This window comes from Phodopus roborovskii, unplaced genomic scaffold (genome assembly GCF_943737965.1).
Source record: "Phodopus roborovskii unplaced genomic scaffold, PHOROB, whole genome shotgun sequence".
Taxonomy (NCBI): domain Eukaryota; kingdom Metazoa; phylum Chordata; class Mammalia; order Rodentia; family Cricetidae; genus Phodopus; species Phodopus roborovskii.
The window spans coordinates 82,477-107,954 of record NW_026126574.1 but is presented as its reverse complement, the minus strand read 5'-3'; the positions used below and the strand labels follow the sequence as shown (position 1 = coordinate 107,954).

At 41.0% G+C, this 25,478-nt stretch overlaps 1 pseudogene; it reads left to right on the top strand.

Moving 5' to 3' along the window:
• LOC127235933 (sodium- and chloride-dependent transporter XTRP3A-like) overlaps positions 1 to 25,478 on the top strand; it is a 205,519-nt pseudogene that overhangs the window by 140,078 nt on the left and 39,963 nt on the right.

The window sequence follows — 25,478 nt, the reverse complement described above, 5'->3', positions numbered from 1 at the left end:
CCTGGGCTCAGGGATGGACACACACACACACACAAATACACACACACACACACACACACAATTTTATTTGTAAATACTCTTTCTTGCATTCCAGCTATCTTTGGGAGAGAGGAGCTAGATTTAAAATACCTTCCTGTGGGGCTAAATAGATGGTTCAGCAGTTAGAAAAGCTTGGTGTTCTTCCAGAAGACCGGAGTTTACTTCCCAACACTCACATCAAGTAGTTCAAAGTCACCCCCCAAAGCATCCGATGTTTCCTTCTGGCCTTGTGGGCACCTGCACACACATGGTACACAAACACACATGTACATGTACATATGCATATAACTAAATAAATCTTCTTTAAAATATTGTCCTATGAGGCAAGTTTTTTTGTTTATCTGGGGGGGGGGAGAAGGATGTGTTTTCAAGACAGAGTTTCTCTGTGTAACAGCTCTGGCTGTCCTAAAACTTATTTTGTAGACCAGGCTAGTTTCGAACTCACAGAGATCTGCCTGCCTCTGCCTTCTTAATTCTGGGATTAAAGGTGTGAGCCATCATGCCTGGACAGGGCAAGATTTAGGGACTGTAAACTTTGTTAGATTTTGCTTCCACATAAACATTTGGCCCCATTTGTTTTCTGTCATTCTTTTTTCCTTATTTTTATTTGTTTGTTTGTTTGTTTGTTTGCATCTTTTTGAGGCAGGGTTTTTCGGTGTATCCGAGACTCTTCTGGAACTCCCTCTGCAGACCAGGCTGGCCTCAAACTCAGAGATCTGCCTGCCTCTACCTCCTGATTGCTGGGATTAAAGGCATGTTCTATCACTGCCTGGCAATGTATAAGAATCTTTTTAAACATTGTTTTATGTATATTTTGTCTACATGAACCATGTGCATTCCCAGTGCCCATAGAAGTCAGAAAATGCTGTCAGATCTCTGGAACCAGAGTTAGCCACACTGTAAGCCACTGTGGGTACTAGGAATTGAACCCAGGTCCTTCGGCACAGCAGCATATGAACGCTCTTAAACACCAAGACACTTTTTCAGCCCCTGGCCCCTTTTCTTAAAGAACTTGTGCCAATTGTAGTTTTTTTTTTTTTTTTGTTAACAGTTATTTTCTCCCAATACTTGGATAACATTTGCCTTATAATTCTGGTTTCAATCGTTGCTGCTGAATTTTTCTTTTATTTTGATTTAAATTAATTACTTGTGTGTGTGTGTGTGTGTGTGTGTGTGCGCGCGTGCATGTGTGGCGGTCAAATACAACTTTGTGGATTCAATTCTCTCCTACTTTTACATGGGTTCTAGAGATTGAACATAAGTTCAGGCCTGCATTACAAACAAATCTACTGGCTGAACTGTCTTGTCTGCCATTCTTTTATTTTTATAAGTGAGCAGTCCTTTCTCTGTCTTCCCTAAATATGTCCCTTTGTCTTTGGCATCTTTAGTGACTTTAGCATGGGTGGGTTTTTATTACCTCATCCAGGCCTGAACCTAAACACTATTAAACCTGCTGGATTTATGAATCCATGATTTCTTCTCGGTTTTGGCAAGTTCATACATACTATGTCTTAATTGTCACCTGTGTTTATGTCTTTTCTCATTGAAGATCTTCATTTAGATTTATGTTAACCTTCTCCTTCCTATTCCACAGGTCTTATACCTCTTTGATTACATATTACACTCTCCATGTCATCATTTCATTGGGTTTCCTTCTATGTTGTTAAAAGGGAATCTGAAGTGGTTTAATGAGAATGTCCCCATAAACTCACATGTTTTAATACTTGTTCCCTAGCTGGTAGAACTGTTTAGGAAGGATTAAGAGGTGTGGCCTTGTTGGAAGAGGTGTGTCTGCCTGCCTGCCTGCCTGGCTGCTGCCTGCCTGCCTGCTGCTTGCTGTATCCCTGCATGCCTGCCTGCCTGCCTGCATGCCTGCCTACCTGCCTGCCTGAGGCCTGCCTGCCTGCTGCCTGCTGCTATGCTTTCCTCATGATGATCATGGATTCTAACCTTCTGCAGCCATGAGCCACAAATTAAACACTTTCTCTTTCATAAGTTGCCTTGGTCATAGTGTTTTCTCGTGACAACAGGAAAGTAAGGAAGACAAAATTTGGTACTACGGGGTGGGGTATTGCTGTGACAGGAAGCTGGCCATGCTGCTTTTGGAAGGAATATGGAAAACCTGGGGAAATTGGATTAGGAAAGCTGATGACTGCTATAAGCAGGGCTGAATGGACATCCTAGTCAGAGCTTGGAGAAAACAGTGCTAAGATCATTGAGGGTTATGGATGCTCAGCTCAAGAAACTTCAGAGGGCAACAGAATTAGTGACAGTGTTAGGAACCATTCTTGTGGTGCTTGGGGAAAAAATGAGGATGCTTTCTGCCTGAGGGCAAATTGAAATAGTTGGACTAATTTTATAGGCAGAGGAGATTTCAAAACAGCCAATTATTAACTCTATTGCATGGTTTTTAGTAATCACTTTCATGTGTAGCTACCATAAAAATAATAAGCAGGGCAAAAAGAAACACAAAATGTACAGTTTGATGAGGGGAAAGAGCACTAATATAAGGAGATACCTGGTGTGAAACAGAATAAAGTGAGTGTTGTCTTTCGGTGAAGACCCCTCCAGCTCAACCTAAAACTTGTAAAAAGGAAATGCCTCTTGTATTTCTAAAAAGCTGCAATGGGGGAAAATGTTATGCAAATATAATTCAAGGAGGGGAACAGGCTCCAACTCAAATGACTGAACATGGCTTCATTGGCCAGGTCGTTCTGGCTTTAGATACCTGAATGATACATGAGTAAAGGAGTTGTAGAATCTTCCTCCACAGTTAAGAAAAGCCTCTGAAGCGAGGTGTTTGGCATGGGAATCCCTTCAAGGAAACCAGAGAAGCTATATTTGAATTTATGAAAATGATGCCTGGATTGGGTTGGAGACCTCAAGATGTTGGAGATGTCAAAATCATAGGAAATACTTACCAAGAAGCTTGGGACCAAATCAAGAGAGAAAGTCACATGTTGTAGCCAGCAGAACTTGAAGGGAAGAGCCATCTAAGCCCATTGGAGCAGATTAGAGCTTTAGTTTGGGGTTTGCCCTCCTGAGTTTCCATTTGCCTATTAGCAACAGATTAGAGATACAGGATTTGAAGTTTGCCCCGCTGGATTTCTGTCATGCCTTGGTCCAGTATTTTCTAACTATATTCTCATTCCTCCCTTTTGAAATGGTAATGTATATTCTATGCTGTTTTACATTGAAGTATATAATTTACTTTTTGATTTTACAAGGAGTTATAATTAAAAGTTGCCGTAGTTCTCAGAAGAAATTTAAAAGTGTTAACACTGAGGGGACTATTAGAGTTGGACAAAAGTCATTTCACATTATGATCTGGCCACAAGCCTATGGCAGCCAAGGTGTGGGGTGTGATGGTTTGAATGAGAATGGCCCCCATATGCGCATATGTTTGAATACTTGGCCCCAGTTGGTAGAGTTTCTTGGGAAGGATTAAGAAGTGTGGCCTCATTGGAGGAGTACTGATACTGGCAGTGGGCCTGAGGTTTCAGAAGCCCAGGACATTCCCAAATAGCTCCCTCTGCCTCCTGTTTGCAGAAAGGGATAAAAGCGCTCATGGGCAAACACCATGTCTGTCTGCCAGCTGCCATGTTCTCCCCATGATGGCCATGGACTCCAACCTTCTGAAACCATGCACCCCAAATTAAACACTTTATTTTCTGTGGCCTTGGTCATGGCATTTTGTCACAACAACAGAAAATAAGTAAGACAGAATCACTTTCATAGATCTTAATTGGCTTGATTCTGTAGTTAGAAAACATACTGGGAAAAATGAAATTCAGAATGTTCTACCCTCACATGTGCAGGATATCAAAAGAAAAGAAAATTATATATAGAGTGGAATGAGGGGGCTGGAGAGATGGCTCAGCGGTGCAGAAAACTATCTGTTTTTCCAGAGGACATGGGTTCAATTCTCAGCACCCTGTAACTCAAGCTCCAAAGGATCTCTCTCTCTCTCTCTCTCTCTCTCTCTCTCTCTCTCTCTCTCTCCCCACACACACACACACACACACACACATAGACAGACATACATGTGAGCAAAACACCAATGCATATAAAATAAAATTTTAAAAAGAAAATGAAAAGAAGTATACAGAGTTTTCGTTGGGTAAAACTTATATTTGCTTTCTTTGAACCTTGTTTTAAGCAGTTGACTACCTGGCTCTTAGAGGCTGGCTGATGTGATTAGGTTAAGTTTCACAGTGTACAAAGTCACCATTAGTCCAATTTAAGTGCATCTTTAGGTCAAACTACATTCGATTGAAAAGAATTACCCTGAGAAATAACTCCCTGTCCACTAATTTTCTCTTCAGCCATATCTAATCCAATATTAACATTACAGTGACAATTAAACCAATAATAATATTAATCATTGAAAAGACTATTTTTTAAGGCATTGATTCCAATTGTCTACGATTTGTGGTGCTTTCTGTGGTAGTCATGGGCAGGAAAGTGAGATCAGAGTACCCCAGTAGGGTGTATTTTAACACTGACATTGTTAAGAATTGATGGCTCCTGATAATAAGAGTGAAATAATTGTTGTGTGATATCTAATATTCACTTAAAAATTACAGTGTCATGTTATCCTTATCTGCTCCTGACACCTACTATTCCCACTGTGCTTACACCATTGAGCTTATTTACATTTTTGTATCAGTCAATACAAAATTGTGTTTCTATAACCAAATACCTAACAAGGTCATGAGTGAGGCATTTATTTTATTTCTGGAGTGAGAGGTACAATCTATCATGGTGGAGAAGGATTGTACAATTCATGACAATAGACTCATGAGCCTAAGACTCTAACAATTGATGGACAAGGAAGCAAAGAACAGAAAGGAAGTGACATCGGGCTATAAAATCTCAAGACACTTACCCAATGATCTAATTTCTCCAGTGAGAGCTCAGCTCTGAAAGTTATATGTGATGATATATTATTTATGATTCATCAAAGCTTGCCTGAGGATTCAGAAAGCAAAGCCAGCAACAAACTATAGAGGCCAGGCAATGGTGATACATACCTTTAATCCTAGAAACGATACTAGCTAGCCAGGCAGTGGTGGCACACGCCTTTGGGTAGATTTCTGTGAGTTCGAGACCTCCCAGGGATACACTAGAGTGAATCAGTCTAAAAGATTAACAGAGCTCAGGCCTTTAATCCCAGCTCTAGAGAGGCATATAAAAGACAGGAACCCAATGTCTCAGGCTGCATTGTGAGATTTAATCTCTAGCCACCCTGAGGAGAGGCAGCAGTCTGAGGTTTGCTGGAGAACTTGCAGAGACAGGATCACCCCCTTTTAGACTGAGGTAGATGTAAGAGCTAGTGGCTCAGCTGCTTTGCTTCTCAAACCTTCGTCTTGAAGCTTGAACCCCAATATCTGTCTCTGGGTTTTTATTTTTGGTGTTACAGTTACACACCTCTAAGAGTGCAGCAAGACAGGGAGGATAGACATTCCACATTTGAACTATGGTGTTCCATTCTTGTCCCCTCTGACTCACATGTGTATCTGGTATCTTTTAATCATCAGCAGGCTATCCAGGGCACGGGCCTGGCCTTCATTGTCTACACTGAGGCCATTAGAAACATGGAAGTGTCCTGGCTCTGGTCAGTTGTCTACATCTTCATGCTGCTGATGCTGGGTTTGGGGAGCATGCTTGGAAACACAGCGGCCATACTCACCCCTCTGACGGACAGCAAGGTCATCTCCTGCTACCTGCCCAAGGAGGGCATTTCATTCAGGACACCAGAAGGTGGAGGCAGGGCATGGGTGGGTGACAAAATGCAAGACAATCAGTGGAAGGGTCTAATTAGGGGCCGTGTGATTCTAAGACAACTCCAGAAGGGCTGCATGGGTGTAGCTGTGCTCCTGCTAGGGTAATACTCAGTTCCACTTGGATAAGTTGTTCTAGGAGCTGTATGTACATGTAATGTGTACCACAGAGACCCATTTTTAATTTCAACATCTTGCCACCTAGCCAGGATCATAAGAACACTCCTGTGCCTCCGATGGCTCTATATTCAGGATAGATAATGTTATGTCTGATCACATGCCCTAGCTATCATGTGGGAAGCATCCTCTTCCCTGTTCCTCGAAGCCTGATAGCACCTGGTATTTTTTTTTTCTGAATTTGGGTCTCTGTGGTCCACAGTACAAAGGCATGTAGCTCCCAATCCAGCACTTAATCCTCTCCTGAGGGAACCTCCCACTGGCTGACATTGTATGGTATGGCAGTGGGAAGGGCTACTATGAATTCAGAGGCACCATGGAAAGCCTTTGGAAGTCAGAAGAAAACCTGGAAATAGTCAAATATTGACTCTGCCATGTTGTGCTACAGGGAGTTATCTGACAACACTGAGCCCTGGCACCCCGGTATAAAAGGGATCTCTGACTACTACCTTGGAGGCTTAATCTGGTCTGGTATATGACCAGAGCCTGGCAAGTGAGAACACCTACATAAATGTAAATTGTAGTTTCCTCCCAAACCAATCCTTATCTAGGGCCCCACACCACATTTATGTCCACTTCTCACAGTCTCAGGGGCTATGTTTTTGGTATCTTCAGCATTCCCAGACTTTCAACCATTATGATATCCCCCGAAGAGCAACACCCTGACTTTTGTTGTTGTTTTCCTGCTCTGAAATACCTTACAAAGCAGCTCCTATAGCTGATGTGGGAACTCACCCTCCACAGCACACCTAGGGATCGCTGGCTCTTGTTGACATCCAATGTGGGATGAGTCAGGGAGTCTCAGAGAAATGAGCAATGATCTTGTGTTCCAGGTCTGGTGTGCCTCATCAACTGTGCCATCGGCACAAGTTCACCATGGAGGCTGGGAACTACTGGTTTGACATCTTCAATGACTATGCAGCCACGCTGTCTCTGCTGCTCATCATGCTGGTGGAGACCATAGCTGTGTGCTACGTGTATGGGCTAAAGAGGTAAGGAGACCCCAGATCCTGCCTGCTACAGGAGGCAGAGAAGCTGCAGGTCCACATCCATAGGAAAATCACCTTTCCTCTGTGCGCATGCCTGTTTTAGATAGCAGAACTGGCAGTCTGTTCTCTGCCCTCAAATCTCTGCTATCTCTTGCTTCCTCAGTTTACTTGTATCTTTCTTTCCTTTTCCATTTTCTTTTTTCCCCATTTTGTATCATCAGATGGATTTTAGGCTCAAAGAGTGGGTGCACCCTGTGATAATACATCAGATTCTATTCCTGAACACTTAAGTGTCTGTCCCCCTACTCTCAACCTAGGCATAGTGACTGCCTTTCTGCACTTGTCATGCCTTCCTAGGGTCAGTCACAGACAGGGTCTCAAAAATCATGTACCCTCAAAGGTGAAAAGAGGAACATTGTCCTATATCATTATTCTATTCTTTTTTCAGTGTGCCCATCATCTCTGCTATTCTAGACACCCCGGAGCACTGAAAATTTGCAGGGTCCATGCTACTGGCTTCAAGGCGCCTTTGTCAGAAAACCTTGGGAGTGAGCCTGGTGCACTTAGGTGAAGCCAATGTGCAATCAAATCTGAGAGCATGTGCAGAACCTATTGAAGGAGAGGGGAAAGTACGCGGTGTGTTTAGACATACTTACATCCAGAGCAACTTGTACAAATATAAATGCTCTGTTGAACATCTCTAGTTATGAGGGGGAGTCACCAAAACAGAACAGTTGTGCTCTTGGAAATCAGAAAGGTGAAGTAATGCTATCAGGAAATGCAAATGTGCCTCTGTTTACCGATCTAAAGGTAGTTGAACCTGGGAGAATGGAGCCTAAAAAGGGGGAATAAAGTCTCACGCAACAGGCAACTTGATTAAGAACATCAGCAAATATCCACTTTGAGTGTTAAGAAAGATCATGTGAGTAAAGCTCTAATGAGTTCAAGCTGAGTATAATCACAATGACAGGCTGCACATGGGAAACAAAACATGAATTTCTATAGAGGTATAAATAAGTAATAATAGCCAGTTGGCAAGAATAATCTGAAGCAAACTATATGATACACCTGGGAGGGGTGTAGAAGAATAATCCTCCAAGAGCAATTCGGTGTTTTGGAGAAACTGAGGTCACGAGACTTTTATTTTCTTGGAAGTTTTCTCACAGGTACTCAGAATTGTTTTTTCTTCTTGAGAATGTTTCTTCCCTTTTCCATTTTTTTCTTTTTTAATTTTATGTGCGTTGGTGTTTTGTCATGGGTGTCAGGTCCCCTGGAGCTGAAATTACAGATGGTTGTGAGCTGCCTTGTGGGTGCTGGGAAGTGAACCCAAGTCCTCTGGAAGAGCAGCCAGTGCTCTTGACCACTGAGTGGTCTGTCTAGCCCCAGCACTCCGAATTCTCACAGGAATGCATTCTTGGATTGTGTTAGGATACTCTTCCATCCACATTGTGGTTACAACCTGCCAAACCCCCTTTAGATTAAAGAGCACCCTAAATTAAAAATGCATTTGTTATACTTGCCTTCCTATCCATCACACTCAGAGCTGTCAAATGATCATCCCAGAGGCCATGTGATCATCGGGGTTCCCAACATCTCCACAGAATACCCTGCTTCAGATTGCTTGCCCACAAAATGTTGGGTCTCAAACAATAGCTTCTACAGAATTCATTTCCCTTTCACACATTGTAGAGTGAGAAGACACTAAACTGAACAGGTCAGCCAAGGAGCTCTCCACATACAGTCAAATGCCAGTTTCTCCATGGGGACGTAGCTTTGCTTTATTTTGTTACTGTAAAAAGAGAAAGATCACTGTAGAATGATAAAAGATCAATTATAATGTTTAAAAGCTTACTCATATAACAGCTGTAGAATATACATTCTTACTTGCACACTGAAATTCCCCCAAATCAAATCTCAAATAATGTAGTCGTAATTAGAAGTCAACATGAATCATGAAGGTGGGATGCACCTGTAACCTACCAACTTGAGAGGCTTAAGCAGGGAGACTAAAGACCCGACCTAAACAATCAACCTAGCTAAACCCCATCTGCAAAGGGGAGGCTGGAGCAATGGCTCAACAGCTAAAAGCTCTGGCTGTTCTTGTAGAGACCATGGGTCCAGTCTCCAGCACCCAGTTGATGGTTCATAGCCATCCAGAACCCCAGTTCCAAGTATGTATTATATATATATATATATATATATATGTGTATATGTGTGTGTGTGTGTGTGTGTGTGTGTGTGTGTGTACATATATATATGTATATGTAGAATATGCAAATAAAATAAAAACATATCTTTCTTTTCTTAAAGGACAAGAATTGCAACACAAACAAAAGCAACAAACAAACAAAAACTCTCAAGGTCTTGCCAACAGTGCTAAGGAGATTGGACTCTCTCATACAGGGAAACTAGAAACTCTTATGATTAATTAACAGTGGACTCACCAGGATGAGCAAATAATTGAAAATTGTATAACCTTAGTTTGCAGGGTAAGACTATAGAACCCAGCGTAGACCTATCCTTGCTTTCTCTCCTTCCTCAGGAATTTTGGCGACTCAGCTTGATCATGTTCTGTATCGTGTTTCTGATAGGCACAGTGAAGTTCCTACCCACAGGCAGTCATCCATTAGCCTGAATTGCATCCTGGGAACACTCAGGTGGGGCTAAGCCTGACTGAGTCACCTGCACTGGGAATCTGGACACCTCAGAGAACTGAGATTCATCCCTTTTGTTAAGATGATTTTTAAATTCAGTTGTGACCGAGGTCTGAGTGAAGTGTAAATTTTAAAACAGACACGAAGCTCAAAATTCATGATTTATGATTGGTTATCAGTTGTGCTCCTGAGGCTACATGTGTCACTGTACGTGCAAGGTGGGAGGGAACCCAAAACAATAGTGTCCCGTTGCACTTATTGGTAGCTCAGGATGTGCCATCCTGGGAGCGTTTATACTATAGAAATTTACAAGCACATAGATTGGAGTTTTTCTGCAGTTTCCAGTTCAACATCAGCAGACACAATGGTGGGAGATGTTATTCTATATATGTTTCTCATACTGGTTAATAAATAAAGCACTGTTGGCCAATAGAAAAGGAAGATAGGAGGGACTAGGAGACAAGGAGGAAGAGGAAATAGTAAGGAGGAGTCAAGATGGAGAGTCTGGAGAAAGCAGTATGCCTGCCAGCTCCCTGGTAAGAGAAATACATAGATCAGTAGAAATGGGTTAATAATTAAGACAGAGCTAGCCGATTAGAAACTAGCACCTGGCCAACAGCATAATATCAAATATGGAGTCTTGGTGTTTTCATTGGGGCTGGTGCGGCAGAGGGACAAGGCAGGACCAGACCAGGCACGGGCAGAAAAACCGTACTCCTTACACACAATCGTATCTTCATGAGATATTTTGCAGTAACCCTTAATAGTACAAGTCTGAGGAGCCCAGAAATCCTAGAATTTGAGACTCATGACAGAGAAAAAAGAATGTGGCCAAAGGTCAATGGGAGGGTGTGAACTGGCCACCACTGAGGTTAAGGCCAGGGGGGGAGGCACCAGCCAACCAGGGAAGACACACACCAGGGCCTGACAGGGCAGAAAGCTGAACAACAGGAAACACAAGGGACTGGAATCCAAAAGAGAGCACAGGAGTGGGTCCATTCTACCCTGAGTGTTGTCTCAGAAGATGGAATCACCCTTGGCGCATGTGGTCTCCCTGCCAGAAGATGAGGAGCTGCAGCCCAAGGGCAGGCCTGAATGCCCTGAGCAGCACACAGGAAGACTGGGCCCAACCAAGTATGCCCAGCCTGGGGTTGGGGAGAAGGGGCGACCAAAGTGGGACAACCCCAGCAGTTCTTACTTACCTGCATATCCTATGCCATGGGCCTGGGCAATGTGTGGCCCTTCCCCCACATGAGCCAGACATACTGCAGAGGTGAGTGCAGTTTGCAGGGACAGCAGTGTCTGAGTAGCTGAGTGCTTCACATCTCAAACCCTCACCTTCCTGGAATCTGTATGAATTATAGGACTAGTGGATGTCACCTCCAAAGAGCTGGCCCACAACCCAGCAAAGAAGGAAGGTTGGGCTTTGCTTTCACAGACAGTGCATTTGTGCTGTCTAAAAAAAAAAAAAGAAAAGAAAAGAAAATAAAGAAAAAAACTTTACCTTTCCTAACTTGAAGTCATGAAACCTTTCTGTTCCTCCTCTGAATTCTTAAACACCGGGTTGTGGATATGGAGCTGTGTTCTACTTCCTTTCCTTCCTTTTTTTCTGTATAAAATATCGTACATAAAAAGGTTCATTATATTATGTTGCTGTATTGTTGTTGTCATGACTAAAAGATTGCAGAGCTCTTTTGCTTGGATTATATCCTTGAGGTTTGAGGAAGTGATGGAAAGGTTGCTCGGCAGAGCTGAGAAGGTGCCCACACTCCCACCTTGGTAATAGCAAGCAGTCTGTCACAAAGACAAGTTGATGTGGAGCATACCAGGCCTGCTGTAGTTGCTACTTGGTACTTTGGGTTAAAATCAGACTATCTTATGACCTTTGTGTGTTAGAGCCCAACTCCAAACAGCTGTGGGGAACATGGCTATGGCTCCTGCTCCCAGGTGTCTCTAAGACTCCTCACAGGCCTCTGCCTCCTTCAACATCAAGCTGAAAGTTAAACCTGAGTGTTTAAAGAGTAGAATTCTTCTCTGCAAAGCAGGCTCTGCGATGAATGTTTCCTGTTCCTGGACTGTGTTTTGAGGAGAAATGTTAGGAAGGTGGTGGTGGTGCGGTGTGTGCGTGCACGGGATGGGGACATCTAAACAGTACCAATAAGGGAAAGGGGAAGATCCCAGGTACCCTATCAAATACTCATGGGAGTAAAGGCTGATAGACTTAGGCCCACCCCCATTCCAAAGGGATAAAGCTATTGCTTTCCCTTTCCCTGCAATTGTTACATTTCTCATGGGTGTCTCCCATCTGTAATTTGAGAAGATCTCTACATAGGCTCATATACCAGACTCAAAATTGTGGAGGACTTGGAAGTGTCCAGACTGTTGCAGCACTCTCGCCTCAAGTGAAGGAACCCTCCCTAACCAGGATAAGCTTGGTGAGAAGCCCAGACAATTTCCACCTCTACCAGGAATAAGGAAAGTAGGGCTTCTGTCTGTGTGTAAAAAGTAATTGATATCATTTGGCTATCCATGTGATAACTAGGGTAGAGGGGTAAGTCACAACTCCAAAACCAAGAGACTTTGGACTCCAAGGAACCAAGAATCTTCTGGAGAAGGAAGAGTGGGAGGGGTGGCTATCCCCTGCACCCTCCACCTTTAGATTGCTTCATTGCCCCATGCTGGCCTCTTGAGCTAGGATTGCTAACTATTAGCACCTGGAGGTAGGCTGTCTTGGGTAGGGAAGATTTGCTCAGCTTTTTTCTTTCCTGAGATGTTCTAGCCCATAGGCAAAACCTGAGTTCATCATGAAGTTTTCCAGCTTCAAGGAAGAGATACCGACCTTGCTTTTGTATTTGAAGTGGGGATTGCCTGGAATTCCAATGGAGCCTGTGAGTGAGCTAGCAGGGCAAGTTTCTAAGTAGGAAATCTTTGTTGGGTGATGTCACCAATTTACCCAGAACTCAAGTATTTACAGCTGTGGCATGCTAGAAAAAAATGACCCCTGCATACAACCCCCCATGTCCCTGGTATACTGGGCTGTTGGGTGGGTGCGTGTCAAAGAAAGTGTCAAGACTACTTAACTGAGGGCTGTGGGTCAGGGTTGTGTGGCTGGAAAAAAAATTTATTTTTTTTTTTCGGATTTTCCAGATAGGGATTTTCTGTGTAGCTTTGGAGCTATTCCCGGTTCATGCTAATTAGACCACGCTGGCCTTGAACTGGCAGAGATCTGCCTGCCTCTACCTCTCTAAGGCTGGGATTAAAGGCACGCATCACAAAAGTCCAGCAGGGCTACTGAAATCTTAAACATTCCTGAGCCCCAGGATTGCATTCCCAGTGAAGTAACTATCAATCATTGATGCTAAAGGAGACTTCCACTTGTTTAAGTCATAAGGCACCAGCACTAAGATTAAAGCTCATGTGAATTTTCAGCAGCACAGGGTCAGGTGCTAAACAAACAGGTACAGGCAAAGAAGGATCAGCCTGCCTGAGTTGGGAAGCTGGAGACAGGGGCTTTGCTGGGGTGGTGGTGCTCTTTGTAGCTGGCATCTCAAATATTGGTTTCCCGCAGTTGGATATAGATTACCATTTCACTTATTCCTGCCTGCATTTTTGCTGGCCCATTATGATTACTAATATTATTTTTGAGAGAAATATTTCCTCTATTCCTTTGGAGACTGTCCTAGAACACTCTCTGTAATAAAGCAGGTTTGGAATACAACCAGAACAATTTTTGTTAGCCTACCTAATGTTGATGGTATTGAAGGCCAATGTCACCAACATCTAGTCTCTTCTCCTTTTTTCCCTTTAACTTTGTCTGTCAACTCACATTTCTTCTCTCTTATTTTCTATTTCTATTTCCTCACTCTCCATAGGAATCTAAACCTGGGGGGTGTTTTCATTTTCATGTAAGACTGAGCTCAATAAAAGAGCTTCCTACAATTCTTCAAGTGAAAATTGGATTTACTTTGTCACTAGGAAATGCAAAGAACAAAAAGGACCTTGAAAAGTACATCATATGATTATGTCCATCTTGGTATCTTGTTGAGGTAACTAACACAAAGACATGGAAATGAAAACCAAAGTAGGCAGGGAAGCCGGAACGTTGACCATCATTGCTGGATTTTCTCAAACAACTGTGCTGGCCTTGTGAAATTTAGAATTATACTGCCTAGCACCCTCTAACTCTCCACTGCTCTTTTACCACCTTCCAACACGTGCCACAAGATATCTGTGAGAGTTTAACTTCCAGAAAATGTGTTGTCTCTAAGGAAGACAAACATTCTTGAATGATAGATATCCAAGTAACATCACCTCAGTGGGTACGGTATTATCTCTGAGGAATGTGAATGAACCATTTCGGTATATATTGTACTTGTTTTTAGGGGACCAGAGTTGTTGTTAGTCATCAACATCCTCATCATACTTGTGGATCCTGCTGCCTTTTTTTCACAAATTAATGCCTCTCCTCTCCTCTCATGAGGGTAAATCAATGCAAAGTCTAACTTGGATATGGTTTGCTTTGGAAGAGTGGGATTATATTCCTCTTTGATGAACCTGGGCCATTCAGTGGGGATTAAGAGATTCTGCATTCAAAGAAAAGTCTACCAAGTATTGATGACGGCTTTTCATAAGCATACAGCTGGAACCAATTTGCCTAAACTCAATACCCTATATATCCTCACCTGGGTAATCACAGTGACATTGCTAGCTGATTGTGGTTGGATATAAAGAAACGTATCACTTAGAGTCAGAGAGTTCTGCTCCCTTGTCTTTTTATTTTATTTTATTTCATTTCATTGTTTATTTTGATTGTTAGTCCAAATGGACTCTATGCATCATTGCAGACTGTCCTGGAACTCAATCTTGGGACCAGACTGTCTTCAAGCACACAGAAAATAGATTGGCTCTGCTTCACAAGGGCTGGGATTATTGATGTGTGACACAACCCCACAGATTTTATTGTATTATTGTTTCTGGGGAAGGGGGTATGGTGGGAATGCTTTATCAGTTCTTTCTTTAGATCCTTCAGGATTGATTTCATACAAAGTGATGTGAACACAGTTTCCCTTCTTCACACAGCTCCTTCTCCTCAGCCAAATCCAACTGGTGTTAGGGTTATGCTTCTAGTTCACTCTCTTTCACACATTGCTGTGTTAATGCAACAGCTGTAATTACTTTTCGCCATGAATCCTGGAATTATCAGTTTTTAGATTATGCATGTGGTTTAGCCATACACATGATTAAAATCAGTGAAATCTGAGTACCAGCTGTCAGTGCAAAAGAACTTTTACGAGGATTTCAACTTATAGGCAGAGTATGTCAAGAAAGGGGAAGCTCTCTGTCACTGGGACTATAGCCTTTACAATTGGTGATACATAACCAAAGCATTACACAGGATCAAGCCAACTTTCAACTACAATAGCCAATCATTCTGTTGTACTGATAGTCATATTAATAGAGGAAATTGGAGAAAGGTAGAGTGATAAATTTAGGGACATGGCTTTATTTCCAGCAAAAGTCAAATATATGAAACTTGAAAAAAAAAAAAAAAACCAGATAGGGCCTGGTAGATGTCTTAGTAGTTGAAAGAATTTCTGTCTTTTTTTTTTCAGCATTTCTCTGTATACCCATTTCTTTTCTAGAACTCAGACTGAAGTCCTGGTGAGCTGACAAATCTCCACTTTCAGATTTTTGAGAACAGAGGCTTGATTCATCATCTGTGGCTAAAAGTTGGAATTTTGTTATTTATTTTTGAGTACATGAGACCTGAGAACTATAGTAGCAGAACAATACTCAGGAATCAGTTGGTGTTCTGCCTTAGGGACTGTGTGAAATTTTTGTCTTGATGTTTGCTTGTTTTTGTTTTTGTTTTTTAGTTTGTTTTTTGTATTAACTGTCTCCATATTTACATTTCCTCCACTGTCTCTCCCTTCCGTCCTTCTTCCTTTCATTTCTTTTGGAGACTGGTTTTGTCTTTGTACCTTGGGAGCTGTCTTGAAACTCATTTTGTAGGCCAGGCAGAAGTGAAAGACAGAAATCAACCTATCTCTCTGCCTCTGCCTCTGCCGCTGCCTCTGCTTCTTCCTCAGAACCACTGTGTACCAATCTCCACTGGAATACTCATTTATGCATGTGCCATGCTTTCCAGTTAAACATTGGTTGAGGAGGGAAAGCCTACATGTCTGAAAGGAATTCAGTTATTTTCAGGTTTATGAGGAACTATAAACTTTGTTTTGTTTACTTTTTATTTCCCCTTGTGGTTTTTTTATTTTTTTTTTTTTAAGACAGCTCGTGTCCCTTTATCTTTGCTCCACTACATGGTGCAGGTCCTCTTTCTGAGAACAGATATGAAAGCATTGAGCTACTTCAATTTAGTTTACCTCTACTAATGTTGTTGTTCTCACTATACAGCAGAGATTGGCCAAGCCATGCATGAAAGTCCAGCCTTGTCAAAGAGCAAATGGGACCTTTCTTGCTGCAGGGCTTAACAAAGCTTGGCCCTAATTCTCTTGTACTTGTAATTATGGATACATTGTGAATTTTAAAATCATTGAAATCCTGTTAGTCCTCTTGTCACTCTCTAGATTTTCACTGAACTATTGTCATTTGTTTATTTTTGGCTTTATCATTGAGTGCGTGTGGTTGTGTGTGTGTGTGTGTGTGTGTGTGTGTGTGTGTGTGTGTGTGCATCTCATCTGCCTCCCTGCCAACGGGCCTACTCAGTTTGAGCATGAATATGTTCAGATTTGTAGTTAGATTTAGTGCAAAAAGATAGTTTTCAATTTTTCAACACATGATTTTTCTGTGTTGCTTTGAATCTACCAGGACTCAGTCTGTAGACCAGGCTGGCCATTTACTCATAGGTCCTCCTGCCACCAGAGTGGTTACATTACAGGCCTTTTGGGTTTTTTCCTGCTCCATACTGGGTTTTCTTCTTTCTTCTACCACATCACCTTCTTCTTTTCCTTCTTCTTCTACCTCTTCTACTTCTTTTTGTTCTTTATCTTTCTCGTCATCTTCTTCTCTTTGACTTCTTCTTCTTCTTCTAATTTTCTTTTGCTCTTTCATCATGAGGCTTCACTATGCAGCTTTTACTGACCTGAGGCTCCATTGAACTCAAACCCACACAGCTTCCTGAGTGCTGTTGATAAAAGTTCTCCATGGCCTCTGCCCAGTAATGTCGCCTTTCAAGTCTTGCTATCTAGTAATTTAATTTTTCAGTTACTTACCTCTTTGTCTTTATGTCTGCGCACTACTGGAAATCCAGATTCTCCGACCTCCATACACAATCAAATATAACTAGAGTTAAAATAATTAACCTAGGCTTCATACAGGTGTAAATCAAAAATAAATGAAGAAGATCGAAGGCAACTTGGCCTGGGGATCAGATGAAACTTCACCGATTGCTGGAAAGCTGAACTAGTCTAGAGGTGTATGCTTACACAGAACAAACAAGTAGTGATGCTTGTTTGAACTTGGGTTAGTATGTGAAGAAACACAGATTCTGATTCCAAAGTGAGTCTTTCTTTTCCACCTTTCTTTATTTCATAAGTCAAATCAGAGACCTGGTTGGCATGGAGCTTATATTGCCAGTCCCACAAGCAAACAGGCTTTGTATGCATTCTGCCTCCACACCCCATTCCATTGTCTCCTGCTGTATCATACAAATGCCCAGTCTTCTACCAATACACACACACACAGACGCATGCATGCACACACACACACACACACACACACACAAACACACACACACACCCTCACACATGCACAAACACACACACACACATATTAAAGAATAGGGCCCAGGAGCATAGACTATCTATAAATTGCAGAGGTCACTTGGTGGCATGTAGTGCCCTCTTCTGGTGAAAGGGCAGACAGAATACGCGTGCATAAAATCAATCCAGAAGCATTTCATTTCTACTTATTATTACCATTATCATCATTATTATTATTCTGATTATTTTTGAGACAAACATTTAGCCTTTTCTTAGGAGACTGTCCTTGAACACTCTCTGTAATAAAGCATGCTTGGAATTCAAACAGATCAATTTATGTTTGCTTCCCTAGTGTTGATGGGATTGACGGCCAATGTCAGGAACAGAACATAATGTGTTCTCCTTTTTTCCCTTTTCCTTTGTCTGTAAACTCACATTTCTTCTCTCTTGTTTTCTTTTTCTTTACCTTCACTCTCCATAGGAATCTAAACCTGGGCGGTGTTTTCCTTTTCATATAAGGCTGTGCTTTCTCAATATAAGAGCTTCCTACAATTCTTCAAGTGAAAATTGATTTTATTTTGTCACTGGGAAACACAAAGAACAAACAGGACCTTGAAAAGTACATCATATGATTGTGTCCATCTTGGTATCTTGTTGAGGTAACTCAAGCATAGACGTGGAAATGAAAACCAATGTAGGCAGGGCAGCAGGCATGTGGCCCATCATTGCTGGATTCTCTCAAACAACTGTGCTGGCCTTATGAATTTTAGCATTGTACTCCCTTGCTCTCTCTTACTGTCCATGGCTCCTTTACTTCCATCCAACACATGCCACAAGATATCTGTGAGAGTTGATCTTCCAGAAAGCGTGTTGTCTGTCAGGAAGGCATACTTGAATGATAGCTATCCAAGTTACATCATCTCAGTGGGTAAGGTATTGTCACTGAGGAATATGAATGAACCATTTTAGTATATATTGTACTTGTTTTTAGGGGACCAAAGTTGTTGTTATTCATCAACATCCTCATCAAACTTGTGGCTCCTGCTGCCTTCCTTTGACAAATTAATGCCTCTCCCCCTCTCCTCTCGTGAGGGTAAATCAATGGAAAGTCTAACGTGGTTATGGCTTGCTTTGAAATTGTGGGATTATATTCCTCTTTGCTGAACCTGGGCCATTCAGGGAGGACTGAGAGATGCTGCATTCACTGAAAAGTCTACCAAGTATTGATAATGGCTTTTCATAAGCATACAGCTGGAGCCCACTTTGCCTAAACTCAATACCCTATATATCCTCACCTGGGTCATCACAGGGCCATTGCTAGCTGATTGTGGTTGGATATAAAGAAACAATTCACTTAGAGTCAGAGAGTTCTGCCCCATTGTCTTTTTATTTTACTTCATTTTTCTGTTGATTTTCATTGTTTTGCAAAATGTATACTATGCTTCTTTGCAGACACTCTTGGAGCTAACTTTTGAGACCAGACTGGCTTCAAGCACACAGAAAATAGCTCAGCTCTGCCTCCCAAGGGCTGAGATTAATGATGTGTGACACAACCCCACAGGTTTTAATTTAATTTTGTTTTTGGGGAAGGGGGTATGGTGGGAATGCTTTATCAGTTCTTTCTTTAGATTCTTCAGGATTGATTTCATACAAAGTGTTCTGACCAATGTTTCCCTTCTTCCTACAGCTCCTTCTCCTCAGCCAAATCCAACTGCTTCAAGTTCACTCTCTTTCACACATTGCTGTGTTAATGCAAGAGCTGTAATTACTTTTCTCCATGGATCCTGGAATTATCAGTTTTTAGATTCTGCATGTGGTTTAGCCATGCACATGATTAAAATCAGTGAAATCTGAGTACCACCTGCCAGTGCAAAAGAACTTTTACGAGGATTTCAACTTATAGGCAGAGTATGTCAGGAAAGGGCAAGCTCTCTGTCACTGGGTCTATAGCCTTTACAAGTGGTGATACATAACCAAAGCATTTGTCAGGATCAAGCCAACTTTCAAATAAGGTAGCCAATCATTCTTTTGTACTGATAGTCATATTAATAGAGGAAATTAGAGTAAGATAGAGTGATAAATTTAGGGACATGGCTTCACTTCCAGCAGAAGTCAAATATATGAAACTTAAAAAAAAAAAAAAAAAAAAACAGAAAGGGCCTGGTAATTGTCTTAGTAGTTGAAAGACTTTCTGTCTTTTATTTTCAGCATTTCTCTGTATACCCATTTCTTTTCTAGAACTCAGACTGTTGTCCTGGTAATCTGACAAATATCTGCTTTCAGATATTTGATAACAGAGGCTTGATTCATCTTCTGTGGCTAAAAGTTGGAATTTTGTTATTTATTTTTGAGTACATGAGACCAGAGAACTATAGTAGCAGAACAATACTCAGGTATCAGTTGGTGTTCTGCCTTAGGGTCTCAGTGAAATTTTTGTCTTGATGTTTGTTTGTTTTTGAATTTAAGTTTGTTTTTTGTATTAACTGTCTCCATATTTACATTTCCTCCACTGTCTCTCCCTTCCTTCCTTCTTCCTTTCATTTCTTTTGGAAACTGGTTTTGTCTTTGTACCTTGAGAGCTGTCTTGAAACTCATTTTGTGGGCCAGGCATAAGTGAAAGTCAGAAATCAACCTGTCTCTCTGCCTCAGCCTCTTCCTCTTCCTCAGAACCACTGTGTACCAATCTCCACTGGAATACTCATATATGCATGTGCCATGCTTTCCAGTTAAACATTTTTGAGGAGGGAAAGTCTACATGGCTGATATATGCATGTGCCATGCTTTTAGATTTGTAGTTAGATTTAGTGCAAAAACATAGTTTTCAATTTTTCAAGACATGATTTTTCTGTGTTGCTTTGACTCTCCCAGGAGTCAGTCTGTAGACCAGGCTGGCCATGAACTCATAGATCCTCCTGCCACCAGAGTGGTTACATTACAGGCATGTGGGGATATTTCCTGCTCCATACTGGGTTGTCTTCTTTCTTCCTTGCTTTCTTTCTTCTACCATATCAACTTCTTCTTTTCCTTCTTCTTCTATGTCTTCTACTTCTTTTTGTTGTTTGTCTTTCTCTTCATCTTCTTCTCTTTGACTTCTTATTCTTCTTCTAATTTTCTTTTGCTCTTTTATCATGAGGCTTCACTAGGCAGCTTTTACTGACCTGAGGCTCCATTGAACTCAAACCCACACAGCTTCCTGAGTGCTGTTGATAAAATTCTCATGGCCACTGCCCAGTAATTTCGCCTTTCAAGTCTTGCTATCTAGCAATTTAATTTTTCAATTACTTACCCATTTGTCTTTATGTCTGTGCACTCCTGGAAATCCAGATCCTCCGACCTCCCTACACAATCAAAAATAACTAGAGTTAAAATGATTAACCTGGCCTTCATGCAGGTGTAAATCAAATATAAATGAAGAAGATAGAAGGGAACTTGGCCTGGGGATCAGATGATCTTCACGGATTGCTGGAAAGCTGAACTAGTCTAGAGGTGTATGCTTACACAGAACAAACAAGTAGTGCTGCTTGTTTGAACTTGGGTTAGTATGTGAAGAAACACAGATTCTGATTCCAAAGTGAGTCTTTCTTTTCCACCTTTCTTTATTTCATAAGGAAAATCAGTGACCTGGTTGGCATGGAGCTTGTATTGCCAGTCCCACAAGCAAACAGGCTTTGTATGCATTCTGCCTCCACAACCCATCCCATTGTCTCCTGCTGTATCATAATAATGCCCAGTCTTCTACCAATTTACACACACACAGACACATGCATACACACACACACACACACACACACACACACTCACACATTCACAAACACACACACACATATTAAAGAATAGGACCCAGGAGCATAGACTATCTATAAATTGCAGAAGTCACATGGTGGCATGTAGAGCCCTCTACTGTTGAAAGGGCAGACAGAATACTTGTGCATAAAATCAATCCAGAAACTTTTCATTTCTACTTAATATTACTATTACCATCATTATTATTATTCTTTTTAATTTTGAGACAAACTTTTAGTCTTTTCTTAGGAAACTGTCCTTGAACACTCTCTGTAATAATGCAGGCTTGGAATTCAAACAGATCAATTTATGTTTGCCTCCCTAGTGTTGATGGGATTGATGGTCAATGTCAGGAATAGAACATAGTGTGTTCTCATTTTTTCCCTTTTCCTTTGTCTGTAAACTCACATTTCTTCTCCCTTGTTTTCTTTTTCTTTCCCTTCACTCTCCTTACGAATCTAAACCTGGGCAGTGTTTTCCTTTTCATATAAGGCTGTGCCCTCTCAATATAAGAGCTTCCTACAATTCTTCAAGTGAAAATTGATTTTCTTTGTCACTGGGAAACACAAAGAACAAACAGGACCTTGAAAAGTACATCATATGATTGTGTCCATCTTGGTATCTTGTTGAGGTAACTCAAGCAAAGACGTGGAAATGAAAACCAAAGTAGGCAGCGCAGCCGGCATGTGGCCCATCATTGCTGGATTCTCTCAAACAACTGTGCTGGCCTTATGAATTTTAGCATTGTACTCCCTTGGTCTCTCTTACTCTCCATGGCTCCTTTACCTCCTTCCAACACGTGCCACAAGATATCTGTGAGAGTTGATCTTCCAGAAAGCGTGTTGTCTGTCAGGAAGACAAACATTCTTGAATGATAGCTATCCAAGTTACATCATCTCAGTGGGTAAGGTATTGTCGCTGAGGAATATGAATGAACCATTTTAGTATATATTGTACTTGTTTTTAGGGGACCAAAGTTGTTGTTATTCATCAACATCCTCATCAAACTTGTGGCTCCTGCTGCCTTCCTTTTACAAATTAATGCCTCTCCCCCTCTCCTCTTGTGAGGGTAAATCAATGGAAAGTCTAACTTGGATAAGGCTTGCTTTGGAATTGTGGGATTATATTCCTTTTGCTGAACCTGGGCCATTCAGGGAAGACTGAGAGATGCTGCATTCACTGGAAAGTCTACCAAGTATTGATAATGGCTTTTCATAAGCATACAGCTGGAGCCCACTTTGCCTAAACACAATACCCTATATATCCTCACCTGGGTCATCACAAGGCCATTGCTAGCTGATTGTGGTTGGATATAAAGAAACGAATCACTTAGAGTCAGAGAGTTCTGATCCCTTGTCTTTTTATTTTACTTCATTTTTCTGTTGATTTTCGTTGTTTGGCAAAATGTATACTGTGCATCTTTGCAGACTGTCCTGGAACTCACTTTTGAGACCAGACTGGCTTCAAGCCCACAGAAAATAGCTCAGCTCTGCCTCCCAAGGGCTGAGATTAATGATGTGTGACACAACCCCACAGTTTTTAATTTAATTTTGTTTTTGGGGAAGGGGGTATGGTGGGAATGCTTTATCAGTTCTTTCTTTAGATCCTTCAGGATTGATTTCATACAAAGTGATCTGACCACAGTTTACCTTCTTCCCACAGCTCCTTCTCCTCAGCCAAATCCAACTTTTGTTAGGGTTATGCTTCTAGTTCACTCTCTTTCACACATTGCTGTGTTAATGCAAGAGCTGTAATTACTTATCTCCATGGATCCTGGAATTATCAGTTTTTAGATTATGCATGTGGTTTAGCCATGCACATGATTAAAATCAGTGAAATCTGAGTACCAGCTGTCAGTGCAAAAGAACTTTTACGAGGATTTCAACTTACAGGCAGAGTATGTCAAGAAAGGGCAAGCTCTCTGTCACTGGGTCTATAGCCTTTACAATTGTTCATACATAACCAAAGCATTACACAGGATCAAGACAACTTTCACATATGGTAGCCAATCATTCTGTTGTACTGATAGTCATATTAATAGAGGAAATTAGAGCAAGATAGAGTGATAAATTTAGGGACATGGCTTCACTTCCAGTAGGAGTCAAATGTATGAAACTTAAAAAAAAAAAAAAACAGTAAGGGCCTGGTAGATGTCTTAGTAGTTGAAAGACTTTCTGTCTTTTTTTTTTCAGCATTTCTCTGTATAACTATTTGTTTTCTGTAACTCAAGACTGTAGTCCTGGTGAGCTGACAAATCTCTGCTTTCAGATTTTTGAGAACAGAGTCTTGATTCATCATCTGTTGCTAAAAGGTGGAATTTTGTTATTTATTTTTGAGTACATGAGACCTGAGAACTATAGTAGCAGAACAATAGTCAGGAATCACTTGGTGTTCTGCCTTAGGGACTGTGTGGAATTTTTGTCTCGATGTTTGTTTGTTTTTGTTTTTGTTTTTTAGTTTGTTTTTTGTATTAACTGTCTCCATATTTACATTTCCTCCACTGTCTCTTCTCAAAGGTAGGGGAAGTGTTCTGTTCTTGTTTTTACAGGAAAACAGAGAAATCCTATCATCAAACAGCCAAAAGACAATGAACATGTGGGTGCCTACAGAAGAGAAGACAGCTCTTCAGAAACAATCACTTAAGGATGCAGAATCTGATATATGGTAAAAAAAAATATTTAATTGTAGTAAACTATTTCTATATAGAAATCTATTTCTCTCTACTATCTAGTATTCCTGATGTCCCAAATTTTGTAAACCAATGCTGGCTTTGGAGTTGGATTTAGCTTTCCTTCTCTAAATTCAAGCATGTTGTTAAGATTAAATTCATGGTTTCTGCCTTAAATCAAGAAGCCAATTGGTGTAAGGCAGAAGAAAACAAAATCTGGGGACTCATATCTTATATGCAATTTTCTCTCTGAAATCCTAATTTTCTCACATACTTTTAATGCTTATTGTTGTCTTTCCCTAATGCATACCTTAAAACTTGAAAATTTTACTTTAATATTGATGTGTAACTTTTCCACAAGGAATAATAATGATTCCTAACAACAGTCTTTAAACTTTCCGGAAAGAAGATGGGGCCCCACATCATCATTTCCACTTGACTCAACCTGATGCATCGGAACTACAAACATCACCCTAAAACCGGTTTGAGACTGTTTTGCTCGAGACAACTCATGACTAACTAGCTGTAATGGTGCACCTTTTTATTACACCCTGGCCAGTTTCAAATAGAACTACAGTCAAGAATTTTCTGCCACACAATGACTAACTACATATGTCACAGCCAGTTCTGTTGAGAAATTTGGTTGCTAAAAATTTTCTTCCTACAGGATCCATTGGAGCAATCATCGTCCCATTTCAGCAGGAAGTAATCTTAATATGATTACGCCCCCTTTCCCTACCCTTGGAATTTTGGGATAATAGTCATCGTCTTTGGGTTGGTTTTAGTTATTTGGGATTGGGTGATGCTTACACTCGGGTTTATCTTTTAGACAGGAATAGGGAATGGTTGGTAAAGGTATGGTTTAGATGGGATATAAGTAGATTAGCCTATTTCCTTGAGAATTTGAGTATGAATGAGATAGTATTTTACAGCTTACATTGTTATGTATTCCTATGTGGTAAGCTATGTAAAATTAAGTTTATATTTTGTTATATTGTGTTAAATGTTTCCACTTATAATATTTTATGCACATTATTTTTTTACCATATTCTATGTATGTATACTTTTCCTGTATTCAAGACATTTTGTATATTGATACAATTTGGGATATTTATCTTGCTGCCCTTTATAGTTCTACCTCTTGTCTTGACACTTATACTCTACCTCTATTTTAGGGATTTACATGTAGGTATATGTAAATAGTTATATTGTTTAAGTATTTGTTCCTGCTTTACTCAGGAAAGTTTTAATCAGTCTTTTTAGCTAAGTTCCCGAGTATTACAGATTATCTTCACTCACATTTCCTGTACCTATGAGATTAGTCAGATATAGATGCTTAATCTTTAATCACTTCATAGACATGCAGAAAATGGCATTTAAATGTTTTAATATTAGTACTCCATTGACATTAGACACTGTTGCTCCTGACAGCACCGTGCACTTTCCCGAAAATATGTTGGACACTGTTGTTGCTCCTGCTGGAGTTCAATCTCGCCTCAGCTAATGGCCTGTTGGGCATAGAATTGCCCCCACCTTGACCACTGATTTGGACATGCAGTCCTATGTGCTTGCAGGAGACAAATATAGAAGACTGCTTGACCTTGCCAAGTCAGGGTAAGACAGCCATTCTATTTCCCTGCTGTTGTTGTGGTCTGTCAAGTTCTCTT